The sequence below is a fragment of the Chinchilla lanigera genome, unplaced genomic scaffold, assembly GCF_000276665.1.
Source record: "Chinchilla lanigera isolate Chin_1 unplaced genomic scaffold, ChiLan1.0 scaffold00017, whole genome shotgun sequence".
Taxonomy (NCBI): domain Eukaryota; kingdom Metazoa; phylum Chordata; class Mammalia; order Rodentia; family Chinchillidae; genus Chinchilla; species Chinchilla lanigera.
The window spans coordinates 20686227-20704328 of record NW_004955418.1 but is presented as its reverse complement, the minus strand read 5'-3'; the positions used below and the strand labels follow the sequence as shown (position 1 = coordinate 20704328).

The following is an 18102-nucleotide window of genomic DNA, read 5'->3' as shown; positions in this document are numbered from 1 at the left end:
CTAGTTTTCTGAGGAATCTCCAAACTGATTTCCACAACGGTTTCACCAGTCTGCATTCCCACCAGCAGTGGAGAAGGGTTCCCCCTGATATTTTTGAGGCTCTTTAATGTGCAATGACATGGAAGGTTGTCGGTTTCACTTCTTGGTCAGCTCTGACTTGAACACTGACTGAGGCCCACTGCCTTCCCTTGGTGGGATCATTCCTCACGATGTTGTATTTACAAAGTTAAGCACAGAGAATCCAGTTGGAGTGGCTGAAGGCAGAGCAGGTGATTGAACGAACTCAGCTTTATTTGCATTAGGTGGGGAGATCAAAACTGAGACTCATCATTTCTGTGCCGTGAGTGAGTGAGAGACCTCATTACGCCCACAGAGCAGCAGCTTAGAGACTGCTTACCTCCCCTACTTCCTGGCTGACACACGCAGGCTCATCTCCTTGCATCCTTCCCGAGGAGGTGCACGGCGTGGCTCAGTCACCTGCTGTCCTGCACGTGTGACAGAGGTGGCAGGAGCCTGGCTGCCTCTCTCCTCCACTACATGGGTGTAGCATAGACCTCAGTGATCCTTGTCCTGGCGTTTCAGAAAATACTCAGGTGAACTGAATTTTATTTGAAAAGCAGAGCTCACCTAAGAAGCAAGCACAACAGTATCTCACTTGGATTATCTGAATCTTTTGGCATTTAGATTTGCTTCAAATTCAATTCAGAGGCTTAATGTAGTGTTCATTCAAGGGTGAGGGAAAAAACCACTTCCAAGGCAGTTTTTTAAGCCCTGGATCGATGTGTACTCCTCTGTGTGTAACCCCATCGTCAGGGCTACCCCCCCGACAGGTAAGAGTTAGCATGGCCTGTATTCACTTGAAGTGGCGAACATCTGCATACGGACCCTAAATCTTTCTCGTGCCCCCACTGCGTGGGTCTGCAGGGACGAGAACTAACACAGGGTCACAGAAAAGCCTGATGACTCATGGGGCAACAATTTTGGGGAGAGGAGCACACTAATCTAGTCTCCCTTAATGTGGGGGAGGAATTCATTCCAACAGGTTTACAAATTATGGTTTCGGCCTGCAGCTTTCTGTGTTGCTATTTTAAAATGTGACATGTCAGGGAAACAGAGGAGCTAAAAAGTAACCTCAGTGTGAAGTCTTGGGGAGTTTGAAAGGAAATTTGGGATCCTATGGATGTTTCTATAGTTTTTAAACTTCAGATTGTCTCAGATCTTACTTCCTTTTGGGGAAGTTAAAATAGAAATGATTGCCCTATAGGGTTTATCCTACAGACTCCACAGAAGAACAAATTATGTAAAGGAGAACTGGTGTTTACACAAAAACTCTTCTTTTTAAGCAGATTCGTGTGTCAGATTTGACAGTTAAGTGAGCCTGGTGTTTAAATAATATCAGAAGCACTGTTGTGAGTAAAAATAGTCTTGTGTGACCTGGAAGAGTTGAATACAAAGCCCAGGAAGATGAACCTGTAGGTGTCCCCAGGCCAAATTAGGGGTAAGACTCCAGAGCCAGAAGTGACATAGAACAGTGAAAAGATTTACACAGCCATACGGTGGGGTTGAAAGAGGAAGCAAAGACTTGAGATCGGGAACAGTTATCACTGTGTTCAAACTGAAAGATGTATGCATTGCCTTCCTATCTTTTGTTTGGTTTTTTGAACCAGGAGTAATTTCCTGAATTGTTTCCCAACTAGGTACCAGAATACTGGGTGAAAGACACTCAGAAATGCCCTCTGGTATCTGCTTTAGAACTCTAAGTCTGTCTCCCATTTGTGGCTTTTAGACTCACAATGCCAGAGAGACCCCGGCCCACCCAGGGTGGGGCGGCTTGGTTGCCTGGGGACCCAGGTCCCAGCAGTCCTTTCCCCTGAATATGAGCAAGACCTTTAGGGTTTCCTTCTTTTTCCTGAAAATGTAAGTAGCTGTATTAACAGAAATAGGATGAAAGTCAGGGAATGTCACTCAGATGCTTTTAAGATACTATTTTTCCAACCTAACTGGAATAATTCACATAGAATTAGTAGTTCACATAGAGTTAGTGAAAATAGTAACTACCTGCAAATTAGAATTTGTCCTTTAGTGGTTTTCATGTTGGGTAGACCAGTAGTTTTCGACCTCCACTACATATTAGGTCACCTGAGAAGCTTTCCAAAGCAAGTCCTGATGCATGGGCCCAACCCTAAACCAATTTCTTCTCCTCGGGGTCTTAGGCCCAGGCCTGGACTTGTTCTCAAAGTGCCCAGCTGATTGTAAGGTGCAGCCTAGGAGCCCTCCTCTCCTGATGCCCAGGCCTGTGACATCACTTCCTTGGCCTGGTGAATACCCTGGTGATCTCAGCCTCACCACTGCTGTATAGACAGCCTGCCTAGGGCCCACAGGTTTCAAGATGGAGAGGAATGGGAGCGAAATGGAAGATTTGGGCATATTCAGCCCAAAGGGAGAAGAAAGTGTGTGTTAGCCATATCCTGTTTTGGAAAAGGAGCCAACTCTGTATTCCTGACTTACTGGAGTAGATTAATAAGCCCTAAGGTATATCTGTATCAACTACCTCTTTACTCTGCCAATATTAAACTGAGAACATTAAGCTGTACTTTACATCCTTTATGAATCAGCTTTGATTTGTGTTTCTCCTGGGACTTAGTTAAAAGCAATACTCAGTTACACTCACCTTTTAAAAACTCAAACTAGACAACGTGATTCAAAGATATACAGTGAAATTCCTAATGCCTCTAAGGACGACTGCCTGCCTTATAATGAGAGGTAATGTGTTCCACCAAAGCTCTGACTTTGGGGTTTAAAAAAGAAATCAATTTGTTTTCCCAAATGACTGCATGAGTGTTTTCCGTTGGGTTTGGAATTCTGCTTCTTGCATAATGGGCTAAGGGGGTTAAATCTTTCCCTTTAGTACGAGCCGTGGCCTTTAAATGTCTTGCCAGGCTTGGTGACAGTTGAGCCAGTTTACAGGCACTCAGATTGCAGTAAGTGGATCCAACAGCCTTGGCGACAATGACGGAGCTCTCCCAAGGGAAAGGCGTGGAGCTGCAGGCCTGTGCCGAGTCGGTGGGTCTCCCCTTGGACCTCCCTGGGAATCGGGCCAAAATAAAAGGCTGCAGAGTTTCCATTACTGCTTCTTGGCTAGAACCTGCAGTGCTTTGAGCTCTTACTAGGCGAGGGAAGTTGGTGGCCTGTAACAAGCTCTCGGACCAATGCTGACAGCCCTGAGACCAGACCCACACCGTGTCTGTGCTACACACTGAGGTGTAGCATCGTCCTTAGGGTTTTCCCTCCCTAACGTACCGTGCCGCCTTCCCTACTTTCCTCCTACCTCTCTCCCTTTCCGTTTCCGCTCCTCCCTGCTGCAGAGGATGACTGTGTGGAGCTGGCGAAGTGCATATTGCCTAAGGGCAGAAGGGAGATGCGAAGGCCCTGTCTTACTTAAGCGAGACAGTTACACATTTTAACACAAATTACCAAAATGGGTGCGGAAACATCCAAAAGAGAACATGGGAGTTAGTGTCCTCATTGAGGTCCCTTATGGACGCACAGCTGAAGCAGTGGATGCAGTTACTCTGGAAAACGTAAGATCTGTTCCCCGCCCGGACTGGGGGAAGGCAAGCTGACAGAGAGATGGTTTGTTTCAGCCGATTTCTCAATACTCTGCCCAGGCCAATGACAGCCCAGAGTGTCCTGTTTTCCCCCACTCTTCTGTCGGGGAACCAGGGTCAGCACCAACCAGCAGCAGTGAAGAGAACCCTCGAAAAGCACCAGTCGTCTTTTCCGCCCACAGCCCAGGCAGGGAGTTGGAGCGAAGCAGTGTTACTCTTGCTGTTTCACTCAGTTGGTCAAGAAAGCCTGGACATAGTGTTAGGAATAAGGCCTACTACGTAGAACAGCTTGGCAGGTTTGCTTTGACGTGTCAGAGCACCTCAGCTCTCAGCAGGGCAGCGGTGCCACCTTGTGAGAGGTGGGCACATTTTATTGATGAGTCGATAACCAAGAGAATGCTATTTAATGGTAATAATGCTTAAGTGCTTGGTACTGCATAAGCAGTGTGAGTGCTTCTGCTTAGTATTGTACTAGTGCTTCTGTGAAGCAGATACTATAAACATCACGGTCCCCATTCTAGAAATGAGAAAACTGAGCCGTGAAGTAATTATTCAAAATGCATGTGAAGTCTCACAGCTAGTGTGTAGCTTCACCGGGACTCAAACCTGCCCCAGAGTCCAGGGCTGTAATAGAAAATACGGTTCTGTGAACTTTTCTGAAACTTTGGTATTTTATAAGCAGGATTAAATATTTGCAAATACTTTAAAGCAGAATAATGGGGTGAAATCTTTCAGATTTCATTTGAACAGGGCATAACACAATGCCTTTTTTAAAACGTGAAGCAAAGATCATTGGGCTGTTCTGTAAATACCGTTTAAACCGTTGTTTTAAGACCTATCGTGTAAGTGTGAAGTAATATCTTTTTTCTATCATGGCACAATTTCCTTTCCCTACATTACAACCCAGGTCCTAAAGATATGGAAAATCCCAGGGTCCTGTTCCCGCTGTGGAGGCCCAGAGGGAAAGAAGTGCCCGCTGCCTGCGTGAGCCGGGCGGCCTTGGGCTGGCGCCTCCTAGGATTTCAGGCCCGGCAGGGAAAACAGTGAGTGCGCGGGCTCCTTGGGAGGTTTGTACGCTGTGAACACAAGCCGCCCTGCAAGGGACAAGACACAGCCACGTGTGCCGGGTTCTAGAGGTCTGTTGGGAAGACCCCGCACGTCACTGTCAAAATGCATGTGCTGTGAATAAGAATCAGTGTTTTCCTTGAGGCTCTTACGGAATGATGAAAATGGAGCCGGAAGCGAGAGAAGCAGAAAGTAGCCCTGGCTCTGCCCACTGCCTCACGCGAGGAAGAAAACAGTCGCTCAGCTCTTCATTTTCCAGTGCATGAAACAGTTCGTGGGCTACCAACGAATGGGTTGCCAGCCTCCGTGATAATCTAACCAAGCTTGACAGATGCACAAACGTCATCCAGCCGAGTCCCTGGGCCCCTCCACCTGACCGTAGAGCCCCCTGGCAACCTTGCAGACTGAACCCTCAGGCTCTTCACAGTGCCTCTGTTAATCAGCAACATGGAGAAGTTGAGGTCTGGTGGGTTCATTTGCTTGTTTGGAAGCCTGGCAGGGCTAGCCTGGGACGTGGAAAAGACGGGGAACAGCCTGAGACAAGGGTCACAAAGGCAACATCGGGGACCGGGGGCAAGGCAGGTGATGGAAAAGGGAGGTCAGAGGGCCCCACTCCTTCTGCTCGGAAAACAAGCGCAGAGAGGGCGTAACGAGGAGCTGAATCTTCCTCCCCTGCTTCTCATCGGGCTTCTCACGTTGGCCCAGACAGTCTGGTCAGGATCTCATGAAGGAAAAGCTCAGCATTGTTCGAGTTTGCTTTCCCACAGCAGAACTGAACATAAACACGAGCCAAGATAAACAAAGAACATTGCTTTTTCCTGTGTTGTACAATAGTAAGCATAATTTATTGACAATACTGTTGATGGTGTAAATACTGAATCTCACAATGAACTTTAAAGAGCCTGCCAGTTCCTAAACTTTACCAAGCCCACAGACTTTCCTTTGCTAAGGAAACTGGCCTTCTAAAGCAGGATTTGTTAAGTAGCAGACACTAGGTGCTGGAGGACACGGGGAGCCATACTCACTACTCAGGCCCAGTTTGGTTTTGTTTGTTGCTTTAATTCTTGAACTCGATGAATGGCAGTTGTGTCTTGTAATTAGAAAAGATGGATTTCTAGGTAAAGAATAGAGCTGCACATCCCTGCTTCTGAATTTCCTCTGAGGCCGTTTTCATCATGGGTTAGAGAGGGAATCCTACCATAATTCCTAAGCCAAGTCCACAGTCCTCTCCCACATCCATCCAAATAAACCCAGATAGAGGACTTGGCCCCAGAAGCCCAAACTGGCCTGGACTGCAGTCCTGGTTTGTGACCGATTGGTATTTACGTGTGGTTGTAATCCCCAAAGACTTCAAGCTACCCTTGATGTCCTTCAAGTTGGTTTTGGGGTCCCTTCATGTTGCCCTTAATCTGACCCTGTGCACACCCTGCCCCTGTTCTCCCAGTCGTGACACCCGTTTATTCACAACTGGACTCCTCTGAGACACTCGATGTAGTGTTTGGTCAGCTCCAGTTTATGACATGGCTATCCTGCGGGTCCATCCTGCCCGCCGAACGTCTGAGCCACAGGCCAAAAGCGAGGACATGAGACTTCACCTGCTCTTCTTCCTTCCTCTGAGATGGTGGTATGTAGCCTTTTCATCTTGCTTCTTACTCTTCAGGAACTACATAGGGCAATAACTCATTCAAATGTATCTATGCCTCTGCACTTTGCTTTTATAATCAATAAAATACTTTAAAGGTTATTTTAAATGATAAACATGCCTTTTGCTCACTTGCTGAAATAGTTCTACTCTATACCAAGCTATGAACATAATCCAGTTTATTTTTGTAATTTATTAGCTATCCATAGACGTAGATTTTTTTGTATTTTTGTTATTATAAAGAGTAGCTCAGTGAACACATAGGCATGTGTGTAAAATTTCTCTAGCATACATAACTAGATGTGAAATTGCTGGGCTTCATGTAGGTTTATCTTTTTTTTGTTTGTTTGTTTTTGTTTTTCTCTGGTACTGGAAACCGAACTCACGACCTTGTGCTTGCCAGGCAGGCACTTTGCCACTGAGCTAAATCCCCAGCCCCCAGGTTTATCTTAACTAGTAGACACTGACAGGTTATTCTTTGGTTTTTCAGTTTTTTGGGGGGGTTTTTGTTGGTTTTTTTTTCTGGTACCAGGAATTGAACTCACGACCTTGCACTTGCCAGGCAGGCGCTGTGTCACTGAGCTAAATCCCCAGCCCCTGACAGGTTATTCTTGAAAGTGGTTGCAACAGTTGGTACCAACAGAAGCATCATCTCACAGCTTCACCAACCATGGGCCAAACATTGTTTTTCTCTTACTGATTTGTAGCTTTGTGTAGCTTCTTTCATGAATATAATCATTTGTCAGATATGCTGCAAATAACTACATGTGGCTTCACTTGTCTTTTAAACTCTGTATAAAATGAGGTGTTCAAGCTTGATGCAGTCATATTAACCAAATTTTCCTTAAAACTTGATTAATAAATCCATTCCAATATTATAATCTCCTGTAGTTTCTTCTGAAATAAAGTTGTATTTTTTTACAGTTAGATGCTGTATTATCTGCAGTGCATTTTGTCAATAGAGATCTGTGTTTCTTTATGCCAATATTTCCCTTATAGTTTTGAGGCTATCTTCTTAGGTGCATATAGGTCCCATATTGTTATGTTTCTAGGAAGAGGAGGTATTGCTCTTTTGACTCTTCTTATCTTTATAAATGGTTAAAAGCCTTGCTTTTTATTTGGTTTCACATTAGAATTGCTGACTAGCTTTCTATTCTGCTATGAATGGAGTCAGGTAGAGATCTATTTCTTCTAATGATAATCAACTGTCTCAGTGGCATTTATTTGTTCCTTCCCTGTTTGGCTTGTAACAGAATTCCCATTCACATGTGAGTGGGCTCTGCCCTCTGTTCTATAACATGCCCTCTCATCCCTGCAACACCACCATACTCCTGTAGTTGCTGTATATTTTTTCTTTGATCCATTAATGATGAGATTTAGTTTTAGATATCCTAATGTTAAACATTTTTGGAAATTCTTGGATAAATCTACTTTAGTCTTCTCTTGGATTCAACTTAATGTTTAATTTAGACTTTTTGCGTGTACATTCATTAGTAAGATTAGTTTATAATGATTTTTTTTCATGTTTTTGGTGTTTTGTATCCAAATGGTGGCAAGAAAAACATGGTAAATTTTGTATAAAATTGAGGTATCTGTTGCATGAAGATTTGCTTAAATTTGTCTATAAACTTTTATTTACCCTACAGGTATGAAGTGAATATTAACCCCACTTTCTTTAATATTATATTTTTATCTAGATGTCTATTTTTATTGGGTCACTTCTGAGAATTTTTTTCCTAAAGAGGAGTTTATTTCAGCTAAATATTCAGATAATAGAAATCTGTAAGTGCTTCTTTATATCAATGTTTTCCTTATATTTTTGAGGCCATCTACTTAGGTGCATATAGGTCCCATTTTGCTATATTTCTGGGGAGAGGAGGGATTGTTCTTTGACCCTTCTTGATCTTTATGAATGGCTAACAGCCTTACTTTCTGTTTGGTTTCACATTAGTATTGTTAACTGGCTTTCTATTCCGCTGTGGAATGTAATGATTCTTTAAATGTTATGAGTCAGTACTTCTAGCTAAAATCTTGTGTGGCCTATAGCTGGATTTGTTTAAATCAAATCTGGAGCTCTATTATCTAGTGAAATGAGTACATTTACATTTGTTGTGATTGTTGCTAAAATTTGAGTTCTTTCTATTAACTCATTTTGTACTTTCTGTGAATCAAGGTTTTTGTTACCTTATTTTTGGCTTTTCTTTCATGAATGTGATTAAGCATCCACTTTTTGTGTACTAGTTTTTGTAGTATATATCCTTAGCAAATATTTTAAAATTAATAATTCTCCAGCCTCTTTTTTGAATAATATAAGGATCATTATTTCTTTGCTGCAGTTTTTTTTTTTTATTATAAGCTCAGTGAGAGAAAGGTTGTCTTCTATAGGAACCTTGTGTGTTCTTTGATAGAATCCTACATAATTTACAGATTCTAGACCAGGAATTATCCTTGTTATTCTGATTTTTCAGTTTGATGCTACTGATTTATATCAGCAGTATGAATTTGTATGTCATATCAATACAGGACAATGTTTAGAGTTCAGATTTCTGACTGGTAACTGTTTCTCACATTCCCTGGGCAGTGAGCAGAGTATTCTGGTTCCAGTTTCATGATCTTGACAACCACTCATGGATCTTAGATTGCATGTAACTTAGTCCTAACACACTGCAGGCAACGTCCTGGTAGCTCCCCTACAGGTATTAAACCCAGCCACCCCTGATTCTGATTGCTCTGTGAGCCACCAGACCTCAGCCCCAGTGTGACATTTTGTTGTGGGATAAATTTGGCACATGAGGATTTATGGTTTCATATATTAAATTAGAGTACAAACTTCACGTCTTATTTTGATTGTTTTTAAGTACTGAGAGGTGAGAGGATTGGAGCAGAGGCAAATGCTTATCTATCAGTACTCTTAACCAAATTAACTTGAAGTCCACCCTCCCTCACATATTTTCACTTTAAATTGGTATTCAAATATTAGTTTAGTGACATTATTTATCATTTCTGACATTGCCTTATTCAGAGATGCTGCCACCTTAGGTTTCTTTTTCTCTTGTCTTGGGTTTCCAAATATTTCAATCTCTATATAAGAGGAAGAAAGTTGAGCAAGTAAAAATGCCTAACCAGAGTTTAACGATAACTTGATTTTATATATAGATACCAAATTTCTAAAACTTTAAACTTTCTCTTTAGTGTTTGACTGAGTACTTCTAATAATATGGAAATAATGCTTACCTCACATGGGTGCTAATGTCATAAATGAGTTGATTCATGTAAAAATCTACGAACAATGTTTATTATCTTATTGGCATTATACACATGTGTTAACTGAGATTTCCATACACCTCATAGTACCTCACAGTATTGAGGACAAAAACAGGTAGTGAAAGAGACCAACAAATTAAGGCTTTCTATTAAATATTGTACATTGCTGACATTAAAAATATACTTAATGAAAAAATCACTGTTTAAGACATATCCTAATAAATTTATACTATTTATAAAGAGCATGCACCCCTAGATGATTCAGAAATTTTTTTCTGGCTCCCTGAAAATCTAATAAAAGCATTTCATTCATTTTGAATACTATGTTTATGTGGGGAATTCACAATGCCCATGAAGCCCATCCTTGTACCTCAAAATAAGAATTTCTGGTAGGAAGTCAGCTGCAAAATAAAAATAAGTATTTGTAAGTGTTAAGGATTGCAATGCAAAAATGACCTCCATATTGTTGGGGATTCTAATAATTCTGACCTTTGGCCCTTCTTGCTTCTTATCAAGCTACCCTGCTTCATGGGTACTGGTGGAGAGGAGACTTCGAGGTCAGGGACAAAGTAGTTTAATTACTCCTGGCACAGACAGCCACACAGCCCCATGCTTGTATTAGCTCCCCTTGCCCATGAGACCACGCAGAGCAATACCAGGCAGACTGGGGAAGATGCTATACACAGCTGGTACCCACTACAGCCAAGGGTCTCCAAGTTTAGGAAACCCCAACCTTTTGTAATGCATACGAGTAAAGTTACCTCATCTTCGCACATCTTTAAATCAGTCTTGCCCTGCTGCAGAAGAGCACACTGTCTTTACCTTCCAAAGTGGTCCACATAGTCTTGAAAAGGTAGTGCAAAGCCAAAGCTGTCAGTGCCTCTGCTGGTAACCCATCAAGAAATGAGACATGCAGAGGATTGTTTCCTGACTTTGGTCCCATAGATTGGCTGAGGGGGGGCAATATGTTGTCAAATGTTAATTGGGGGGAGGGGAGTAAAGTTAATTACATGGATAGCGAGATAAGTAACAATCCCTTCATTATGGTACAAGGAGTTAGAAAAGAACAAAATATACACCCACCTGCCCTCAGGAAACTTACAGTCTAGTAAATAGTGCCAGGCTTTAAACCAAGAGGCTTTAGGGTTTGTGGATTATTAATTGAGGGACTTGGTATAGTAGGAGGTCAAAGAAAATCCCCCTGAGGAAGAGGCATTTGGAAATAGTATGTACTAGGGTACTAGGAATTATATATTAAGAGCAGGAAACACAAGGTCCTGAGTGGAAGCAAGACCCTATTGTGTGCATGAACAATGCATTATTGGAGAAACTCTAAGATGGCCAGGGTAACTGCGCAGAAAGGGGCAGGCATGGATTTTTGGCCTCAGTCCTCATGGTAATGCAAAGGGTTTAGAAAGAATGACCTATTTGCCATTTGAAAGCCCTCTCCCATTGTTGTATAAAGGATAGGTTGTAGTGTGTGTCAGTTTTCCATCATTGTAACAAAGTACCTGAAGTAGTCAACTTAAGAGGAAAAGTTTAGTTTGGCTCCCAGTTTCAGAGGTTTCTATCCATGGTCAGTTGCCCCTGTTGCTTTACACCTGTGACAAAGCACCATATTGGGAAGGGATCATGGGGCAAAGAAAGCAAAAAGAGAGAAAAAGGAGCAGCCAGGATCCCAGTCTCCACTGCAGCTATGCCCCCAGTGACCCAACTTCCTTCCAGGAGGCCCCACTCCTAATGGCTCTGCCACCTTCAAGTGGTGCCATGAACTGGGGACCGTGCCTTCACCCCATGGGCTTTTGGGGGACGTGAAGATTCTAACTCCAGCACCAGGAATGGATGAATGCAGAGAGGAGTTGAGAGCTGATCACCAGCATTCAAGCAGAGGTGCGGTGATCTGGCTATCCACAGTGGCCGTGTTGTGGGTGAAGAGAAATGAATGGATTTGCAAAAATATTTGTAAAGTGTAGTCGTCAGGTCTAAGTGATTGATTTGATTAAGAGGCAGAAAAAGAAAGTCCTGGATGATTCTCAGATTTCTGGCATGGGCAACTGCACAGGCAGAGTGCCTAGAAAGAATTAACTTGCCTCTTGGGATTTATCTCATAAATTCACTTCTATTTCAGTGACAGCAGGCATTTTAGATATATACACACAGGGAACCTGATTCTCCCCAGAGCTTTCAGAACTTACTTTGGTGCAGGTGAAAGATGAGCTTTGGGGGATTAAGATGTTATACATACCGTGCAGCCTCGATAGACGGCTCCTTTTGCTTGAATTATTGGAAGAAAGAACACCTTTGTGCTATCCTCTGGTAAAACTTGCACTCAGATTTTCCAGCCTGTGTGCTCACTTTCAAACTGGACAATGTAAATGTGGGAATCATGTCATTATTGCTGCTCTTTTGTTAATTCTGATGTGGCTACGTCCTTCTCTCATGTCTTCTTGCCCAGACATTGCAAATATGTACTTGCTACCCACCATATCCTGTATATATTGAGCCCAATGTTCCCAATAAGGAAATAATTCCTCAGGATTAAGGGAGTGCTTGAAGCATCTTTTTGGAGAGTTTAAAATGCAGTTGAGGGGCTGGGGATTTAGCTCAGCGGCAAAAGTGCCTGCCTGGCATGCGCAAGGTCGTGAGTTTGGTTCCCGGTACCAGAGAAAAACCAAAAATAAAAAATAAAAATAAAAATAAATAAAATAAAATGCAGTTGACAAAAATCCAAGTCAAATTAGCATATTTGAAAATGTATAGTTCATGTAATAAAAACCTGAGCAGGTGAAGATTTGGGCATATGAAAGGCTCTCAGGTTTAGTCTCAGTCCATTGCTCCTTTGTGACTCACTCATTTTGTCCCTTGTGACTGCCCTTCTTGGGTCAGCTGCTTTATGAAGCAAGGAAGAAAGTCCCAGATCTACATGGTCCATCTGACTTGCGTGGAAAAGTGTGTTGCTTTCCCATGATGAAAATGGGACACCCTTGAGACACAGGGTTCAAGTTCTGATTGTCTGACCTGTGTCACCTGCTTGCTTTGGCCAGGCTAGTCTGAGTTCTGGCTAGGACCAAAATAACTCATTCTCCAAGATAAAAGAAGGATGTGACCCCAGCACATGGAAAAGAACAAAAGGATGGGTATGAAGACTAAAAGCAATAAGGTCTGTTGTAGATATGTAAACTAGGAAAGAACTGAAGCCCTACAGCATGGCTGCAACAAGGGCAAATGTAATTTTCAAGACCAGAAGACTAAACAAAACACATGAACATAAGATGCACTGATACAAATGAAAAGTAGAAGGACCACGCTGTGTTGCTTGTGAATCAATAGGTGTAAAGTTTTTAAAACAAGGAAACTTTTAGAAGAATAAAAAGTATGTATCCACTCTGAAATGATGATTTAGTTTTTGCTGTTTTATTACTTCTTAATTAAATCCTTATATCTGAGCCGAGATTCTTCAGCTCATGGAAAAGACTGAAAACCATTGGAAACAATTCAGCAGAATTCTATGAAGATGACTAATGGGTAGAAAATAAAGTTTAAAAGCCAGGAAATGTGTGTAGTGCTTTGCCTCTGTAAAGTAAAACATTTTGAGAAGGCTAAAGATGTAAAAACTATTGCAATTGCAAAAGTGAAATTTGAGGCTCTTAGATATATTGTCCTAAAATCCAGGCAGACATATGAAATATTTGTACTAAAGAAACAGATTCTTCCTTAGCTGGGAGTTAGCACTGAAATGGATTTCAAGCCTTCTTTGGAATCTTTGTGGTGGTGGCGTTGCTGCTGCTGCTGTTGCTGCTGCTGCTGCTTTTGATGTTGCTGTTGCTGTTGTTGTTGTTGTTGTTGTTGCTGGTGCTGCTGCTGCTGTTGAGTACAGGGTCCTGCCGTGTAATCCAGGCTGCCCTGGGACTCATGATCCTGTTGCCTCTGCCTCCTGAGTGCTGGGATTGCAGGCATGTGCCACCACAGGCAGTTTCCTTTGGGACCTTCCTTCCCCTATGTGTGGCACTATGGCCACTGCACTGTTCAAAATTCATGGAGAGGAATCACATGCTGTACAAATTTGCATCTTAGGAGCTGCAGCATAAGAGACTAAAGTATTTGCTGGGTGACTGTGTTGATGTTAATTTGTATGTATACTCCAGTGTTAACTATCTGTGCATTCGATTTGTTTGGAGTATCTAGCAAATATTTATGCTGGACTTATCATCATGCATGGCAGACTAGCTGACAAAATTTTTTTTTTAATACAATAAACAAAATAAGAAACTGGGGATATAGCTAAGTGTGAAGGTTCTGGGTTCTGGGTTCTGGGTTCACCCCCCAGGACCTCAAGAAGAAAATAAAAGTAAGTAAATGCATAATGAGATACTGCTGTGATTTCCAATTATCTACAATTGTGTATCAGTTTAACTATGATCATCAAGTAAGAGTTCACTTTAGAAGGAATGATGAAAGATTGAGTTTATTCATATTATGCATTATACTGAGTGAAGAGCACATGGTCATAGCACCTTTATGAATTAACTCCATATTGTGTCAAGGTCAAAATGGAATGGAGCTAGTGAATTTGGGTTCAGGGAGAGAACTTGGGGCCGTCTTCTCCCCAGGCTCCTCCTCACTGGTCATCTTATTATTCCAGAGATAATAAGTTGAGGCTGAGCTTGTGAATCAACTTCCCCAGTGTGAAATGGCCTCTTTATGGTGAAGCTGCACTAGAACATACTTAAAAGAGGAAAAATTCCTGAGGCCACAGGGAATTTCTCAGAGGCCGTATCTTAGCATAAGTACTCATTTCAGCTGACCAGTACGCTCTTTTGTCTGTACCGTCTAGCCTTATTTGTTGAACCATCTACCTGCTTTCCCGAATGTCTTAATCTTGAGACTCCTAGTTGGCCTCACTCATTTACCTGTGACACCCTCACCCTGATCTCTGCACCACCCGCCAGAAACACAAACTCATTCAGTTCAAAACTCTCCCCAAGCCCCGCCTGAACTTCTGTGAGACCTATTAAATGCGCCATGTATTATGAAAAGATTGTGCTTTGCTACAGAAAAGAGTTAGTGTTTTAAATAATTCATGAATAAAGCAGTAAATCCTTCTGTGGGGAGAGATCATAAATGATAACTGGGTCTAATGAATATCACAGTGTAGTTGATCTGTAACACAGAACGCCTTCCTCAGAGCTGCCAGGTGAAGCCCTTGAGGAATTTGAGCGCTGGGCCCAGCCACTCTCCACATGGGCATGAGGAGGAGGCACACCCACCGCCTCAGGTTCAGTGCCACACTGCCGAGGCGGGGTGCAGTCTGGGGTTCACCTTCTGTCTGCAGAGTGATCTCAACTATTCAATCAGGATAATTTAATCTGAATGAAATATCAGCGTCGTAAAACACAGCAGTCATTACAAAATAATGCCCTACACATTAGCAAACAATCTGCGTCCTGTCCCCTGCATGCACTTGGAAAGTTACGTCTGTCAGAGCCTTCACAGACTTGCCCTTGTAGACTCAGAAATGGGCAGCGCCCCCCACGCTGAGCCCGAAGACGGTCTGGCATGTGATTCCCCGTGCTGAAAGGGTTTGCTGTTCTGCTCCAATTCTTTATAGAAATCTTTAAAACTGGATCTATGGGCTGTTTTTTTTCTCTCTTCCCAAGAGAACAAACAAGCTATAGTCTGAGCCAATAGAAAGTTCAGCCTTCTTATTACTGTGTGCTCACAGCAGGCCGAGCCTTGTATGGTTGTTGTCTTCGAAGTGCACTGTGTGTCTGAGGTTTCCTGTCCGCCATCGGGAAAGGCAGCTGTCGGCGTGAGGAGGAGAGCCCGTCACCGGGCTGGACGTCCTCAGAGAGGCCATCTCTAGTGTGCTCCTGCATAATGCAGTGGAGCCGGCGCGAGCAGGGCCACACCTCTGTGTGCCCAGTTGCTGCTGGAAGCATCTCGATCCTGGATAATGTTCTGTCTAGGACTCTCTTGCTTCAAGCTGATCAGCCTTCATTTTTTAAAAAAGATAATAACTTTATATCTTGACAGTGATGTCTTGGAGGCTCTAGAAGCTCTTATTGCTACTCTTACCAGGAATTCTGCTCAGTGCACACCCAGCACCCTCCTTGTGTGGAGAGGCTGTGCAGTGCAGAAGTCAGAGCCCACAGGTTCCATCCTCTCCTAGGATTTAACCTTGCACGTGTTGTTTAACCTCTCAGTGCTTCGGTGCCCCATTTGTAACATGGGAATGATAATACTAGTAATTAATATTGTTGTGAGGCCAGCACATGGGAGGCTGATGCAGTAGGATCACTGTGAGTTCTAGGTCAGCCTGGGCTACATAGCGAGACCCTGTCTCCAAAATTGTGTGTGTGTGTGTGTGTGTGTGTGTGTGTGTGTATCGTTGTGAGAGTCAAGTGAGTTATTCCAAGTCACTAGTGAGAAGATTGCTCTTAGCCAACAAGAGGGCCTCCCCTCATCTGAGAACGGCTGCCTCTCAACATGAGCAGGTGGCTGAAATTGGTGTTGGTGTCTATGGGACCGTGTACAAGGCCCATGATCACCACAGTGGCTACTTCATGGCCCTCAAGAGCGGGAGTCCCCAAGGGAGAAGGAGCTGGAGGAGACCTACCCATCAGCACGTGAGGCAACGTTGCTAAGGTGGCTGGAGGCGATCGAGCAGCCCGTGTTGTCCGGCTGATGGATGTGTGTGCCACTTCCTGAACTGACCTGGAGATCCAGGTGACCCTGGTGCTGGAGCGTGTAGACCAAGACTTAGGACGTATTGGGACAAGGCACCTCCACCAGGCTTGCCAGTTGGAACAATCAAGAATCTGATGCGCCAGTTTCTAAGAAGCCTAGGTTTTCTTCATGCCAGCTGCATTGTGAAACCAGAGAGCATTCTGGTGACGGTGGTGGGACAGTCAAGCTGGCCAACTTGGGCCTAACCAGAATCTACGGCTACCAGATGGCCCATAGACCACTGGTGGCCACACTGTGGTACCGGCTCCCGAAGTTCATCTGCAATCCGTGTAGCACCTGTGGACATGTGGGGTGTGGGCTGTCTGTTGCAAAGACGGCTCATCAAAGCCTCTCTTCTGTGGAGACTCTGAAGCTGACCAGTTGGGCAAAAACTTTGACCTGATTGGGCTGCCTCCAGAGGACGACTGGCCTGAGATGTTTTCTTCCCCCAGGAGCCTTTTCCCCCAGAGGGCCTCGCGCATGCAGTCAGTGGTACCTGAGAGGGAGGAGCTGGAGCACAGCTGCTGCTGGAAATGCGGAAAGAAAATCTCTGCCTTCCGAGCCCTGCACACTCCTACCTACATGAGGAAGCAGGTGACCCAGCATGGGCAGGGGCGGCGGCCACAGAAGGAGGAGAAGCTGCCATTGCTCTTCTGGACTGTCGAGTGGAGAGAGCCCCTCTGGAAGAGGGACCTCTGCCACTGTCTCTGAGGCTGTGGTGTCCTGCAGGTTTTTACAGAGAATATTTTGCTGCCTTGATGACATTCCCCAGCCATCCTCCTTTTGAGGCTTATCCCTCTGGTGCCCCATTTCTCTGCACTAGTATTTCTCATTACTAGTATTATCATCTTACTCGTATTATCATCTCTCAATGATATTAATTACTAGTATTTCTCATTACTAGTATTATCATCTTACTAGTATTATCATTTCTCAATAATATTAATTACTAGTATTTCTCATTACTAGTATTATCATCTCTCCCCCCACCTTACCTTGATACTGGTCCTTTTTTATACAAGAAAGCAAAACAGGACAAAGGGCAAAAGAAGAAATTATTATAAAAAGATACTTACATTACAATTCATTTCTATAGATATGAGAGTGTTCATCAGAGCCCGCTAGAGCACAAAATAATTACACCTGCTCCAAAATAAACGCAAGACTTGCTTTAGACTGTGCTGGCGATGAGTCGAAGAACTCAGTCCGCACACAGTGCTGAGAGCTGACTTTGTTTTCAGGGACACACCTGTCTCAGCTGCTTTCTCAGCACTGGGGCCAACACCTGACGCCTGAAGCCAAAAGGAGGAGTGATTTATCGCAGCTCACAGTTTTCATCCTTGAGCACTTGGCCCCAGGGCAAAGAAAGGAGGCGGTCTGCTCTTCTCAGGGAAGCCAGGGAGCTGAGAGAGAAGGGCAGGGCTGGGAGGAGAGCACACCCTCCGGGGTCAGAGCCCCGGTGACCTGGTCCAACTGGGCCCCTCTACTAAGAGCAAATCAACAGGAACTCCTCAGATGGGCTAATCCACCCAGGAGCATGGCGCCCCCACAGACCAAGCACCTTCCACAGAGGTGAGAATCCGAGGGGAAGTTTTTGGTTTAAACCATAACAATACCATAGGTTAAGGTCTCCTTGAGGTTAAGTAAAAGTGAGGCTGCCCACAAAGGGGAAGACTTTCAACCCACACCAGAATTGCACCGGCTTTGATATTGTTACTCAGCGTTTCCAAATGAAAATAAATTGACTTTGCCTTTTGAAATGCCGTGTAAGTACAGGAGCCTGGCAGTACCTTAAAG

At 43.7% G+C, this 18102-nt stretch overlaps 1 protein-coding gene and 1 pseudogene across 1 annotated transcript in view; both read left to right on the top strand.

Moving 5' to 3' along the window:
• Adgrv1 (adhesion G protein-coupled receptor V1) overlaps window positions 1–18102 on the top strand; it is a gene marked incomplete in the record, with an annotated part of 436569 nt that overhangs the window by 335563 nt on the left and 82904 nt on the right.
• LOC102022703 lies at window positions 3010–17144 on the top strand (annotated as a pseudogene).